The 3597-nt window shown below is 54.6% G+C and overlaps 1 long non-coding RNA gene across 1 annotated transcript; it reads right to left on the bottom strand.

Annotated features, from left to right (window-relative positions):
* Window positions 1-1673: 1673 nt before the first annotated feature.
* LOC105503241 lies at window positions 1674-3594 on the bottom strand. Its single transcript, XR_001000449.1, has 2 exons — window positions 2923-3594; window positions 1674-1927 (listed from the first exon to the last, which is right to left on the bottom strand). It is a non-coding gene; the product is annotated as an uncharacterized LOC105503241 (long non-coding RNA).
* Window positions 3595-3597: the final 3 nt, after the last annotated feature.

Raw genomic sequence — 3597 nt, 5'->3', positions numbered from 1 at the left:
GTCAGGAGTTTGAGACCAGCCTAGCCAACATGGTGAAACCCCATGTCCACTAAAAATACAAAAATTAAGTGGACGTGATGGTGGGCGCCTGTTATCCCAGGTAATTGGAAGGCTGAGGCAGGGAGAACTGCTTGAATGCAGGAGGTGGAGGTTGCAGTGAGCTGAGATGGTACCACTGTATTCCAGCCTAGGTGACAGAGCAAGACACACACACACACACACACACACACACACACACACACACAGAACTAGGGTCTTTAGGAGGTGATTAAGCCTGAGGGTTCCTCCCTCTGAGTGAGATTAAGGCTTTTATAAAAGAGGTTTCATGAAGCGTTTGCTTACTTACAACACAGTGCCATCTTGGAAGCAGAGAGCCCTCACCAGACTCTGATTGCCCTGGCGCCTTGATCTTGGGCTTCCCACCCTCTGGAACTGTGAGAAATACATTTCTATTATTTATAAATCACCCAGTCTCGTGGATCACCTGAGGTCAGGAGTTTGAGATCAGCCCGACCAACATGGAGACCCCATCTCTACTAAAACTAGAAAAGTAGCCAGGCACAGTGGCTCACACCTGTAATCCTAGCACTTTGGAAGGCCGAGGTGGGTGGATTACCTGAGGTCAGGAGTTTGAGACCAGCCTGGCAAACATGGAGAAACCTCATCTCTACTACAAATATAAAATTAGCCGAGTGTGGTGGCACATGCCTGTAATCCCAGCTACTCAGGAGACTGAGGCAGGAGAATTGCTTGAACCTGGGAGGCGGAGGTTGCAGTGAGCCAAGATTGTGCCATTGCACTCCATTCTGGGCAGCAAGAGCAAAACTCCATCTCAAAAACAAATAAATAAATAAAAAATAGAAAAATAAAAAATAAATCACCGAGTCTCAGGTATTTTGTTACAGTGGCACAAATGGACTGAGATACCTTGCATCCACCCTTGGAGGCTACCAGTAGGCCAACAGCCAGTCAGGTGCCTCTGTGCAGGGGCCACGCTGCTCCCTGATTCTCTTCCAGAGAGCACTGTACAGGGCTGACCCCCCTCTGCAGGCAGGACAGACATGGCCTGGGTCCTGGTCCCCGTGGAGGAGTCTAGCTGTGGTTTTAAGGCAAAACCGGCTGTGCGTGGTGGCTCATGCCTGTAATCCCGGTCGGTGCTTTGGGAGGCTCAGGCAGGCAGATCACCTGAGGTCGGGAGTTCGAGACCAGCCTGGCCAGCATGGTGAAACCCTGTGTCTACTAAAGTTACAAAAGAAATATTAACAGAGCATGGTGGTGGGCGCCTGTAATCCCAGCTACTCGGGAGGGAGACTGAGGCAGGAGAATCGCTTGAACCCAGGAGGTGGAGGTTGCAGTGAGCCGAGATTGCACCATTGCACTCCAGCCTGGGCAATAAGAGCAAAATTCTATCTAAAAAAAGACAAAACAAACAAAACAAAACAAAACAAAAACCGATAAAACCAAGTTCTGTCTTGTCTGTTTTCTTATGCAAACCTCTCTCACAGCCGCTGCCCTCTCTGCATTTCTTCAGTTCCAGCACCCAATTTGGAGACTGCTCTGAGACACGTCCCTTGGTTCCTTTAAGCCCAGAGCTGTGTGCCTCAACTAGATGGGACTGCGGTGGTGGTGGGGTGAGCAGGAAGGAAGATGGAAAAACAAGCAAGTTAAATTACGTCAAACAACTCATTTATTTTCTCTTATTTTGCTTTCTTTCCAGTGGCTCACTTGAGCGGTTTTCTTCTTCAGTTTTCCACCTGCTTCTTTGGGGTCCCAAGGAGTCAGGTTTCCGGAGACCCCAGCCCCTGCTGCTCTGTTGGGCTCCTCCTGGCTCCTGTGTACTCAAGGTGCTGGGGTCTCTCCCCAGCCTCCTGTCACACCTCTGCTGGGTTCACCCTCTCTGAGGGGGCAGAGTGAACAGGGCCGACCACTGAAAGGGGAGTAATCTCAGAAAAATGAAGGGAAGAATGCAGGTCTTTAGGGAGCCCCACAGAGGGATGGCCCCCCCTGCCCCCTGCCACTGTGAGGAGCCCTCCCCGCCCCATAGAGGGATGCTGCTGCCCACAACCCGCCGTGAGGAGCCCTCCCCATGGAAACAGGGTTGAGGGCCTGACCTCCCCTTTGGAGCCCCAGAACACAAAGTGGGGAGGGTAGGGGGAAACTGAGTTGGCAGTGGCGGCACATGGAGGACCAAATCTTCTCAAGCTGGCGTCTGGGCGGGGCACGAGGAACAGACCAGCCACGCAGCCACGGCGGCCGGAGTCACTTGAGGTCAGAAATGCCCAAGCAGGAAATGAGATGCAACTTGTAACAGACATCAAAGGAAATGGAAAAACATTCTTCTAATATGTCAGGGAGGCTAGAGGAAGGCGGGGGGCGCTGGCCCTTTATTAGGGGACGGGGGAGGGGGCGATAAGAGATGGCACTGGAAGGCTAGAAATAATTAAAATCAAAGCACCAGACACCTGGGGATGGGAGTGAGTGTCCTCCCTGCAGCCAGGAGACCCAAGGAGCATGCTCAGAGCCCTCCAGGAGTGCCTGGAGCAGCAGCGGGCAAAGGCCTGGCCTCAGGCCCGCCTCTGTCTCAGCCAGCTCCTCCAGGCCCAGGGATGTGGTCCCCACGGGGTGCCTGCTGCAGGCAGCCAGCACAGGGTTGGTGTTGGCAGGGCCCTGTGAACTGAATGCAAGCCTTTCCCTGGAGGAGAATCCCAGGGGGATCGGGGTGCCAGCACGTGCTGGTCCCAAGGGCACAGGGTGGCCAAATGGTCTTGGGACTGAGTCCTGCTCCTTCCACACAGAAAGGCAGTGCCTAAACAAAGGTCACTGATGCAGACGGAAGAGGGCAGCCTCGGGGTCCTTGTCAGTAGCCAGGGGACATTGCCTCCTTTTCTCTACACAGGTCTGGGCCTGATCTCTGGTGCTCACCTGAGGCTGGCTGTTTAAAGTAAGACCCTTCTCCTTGGCTCTTGCCTCTTGGGAAGCCTTTGATGGGCTGCACCTTGACGCGACCCCTTTCCAGGAGTCCAGGTGCAACCCTGGTGGTAGCATGGGGAGCTGGCACCTCGGCAGTGGGTCCTGACCACTTCCTGCCCATCTCAACCACGGCTTCTCCGCTCTGAGGAGGGATTGCTTTCTCAGAAAGGCGAGTTGGTGCTGGGCCTGCATGCAAGTGCCCAGAAAGTGGGAGTCCAGAGTCCTGAGCAGGTGTCCCTGCCAGCTCAGTCCAGGCTCTGAAAGGGAAGCGGCTGGGAGTAGAGGGGATCCTGTGCCGGGGACCTGGGACCAGGCCGGCTGGGTGTGGCTTCACCAGGATGCCCCGGGTTTCAGCCTCTGTTCTGGGGGGCTGCCTAAGTCAACTCAGGACGAATCTCAAACTGTGCTGGGCTTCGGTTTATCACAGTGGGGCTACCAGGCACCGGGTTACAGCCCTGGGGGTCGGGAGGCGGAGGTGGGTTGATTTTCCCAGGCCCTGGGGGAGCAAAGGAGAGCCTGCTGCTCCCCAACACAGCGCTTTTTCAGGATTCGACGTAACAAACAGCAGCAATATCCTCGGTTCAAAAGTTCAAGAATCTGGTCCAAAGGCAGCCTGAGTCAGCCCCC

The sequence above is a fragment of the Colobus angolensis genome, unplaced genomic scaffold (assembly GCF_000951035.1).
Source record: "Colobus angolensis palliatus isolate OR3802 unplaced genomic scaffold, Cang.pa_1.0 Scaffold84, whole genome shotgun sequence".
Classification (NCBI taxonomy): domain Eukaryota; kingdom Metazoa; phylum Chordata; class Mammalia; order Primates; family Cercopithecidae; genus Colobus; species Colobus angolensis.
The sequence above is the reverse complement of the archived record's forward strand: the minus strand, read 5'-3'. Positions and strand labels throughout refer to the sequence as shown.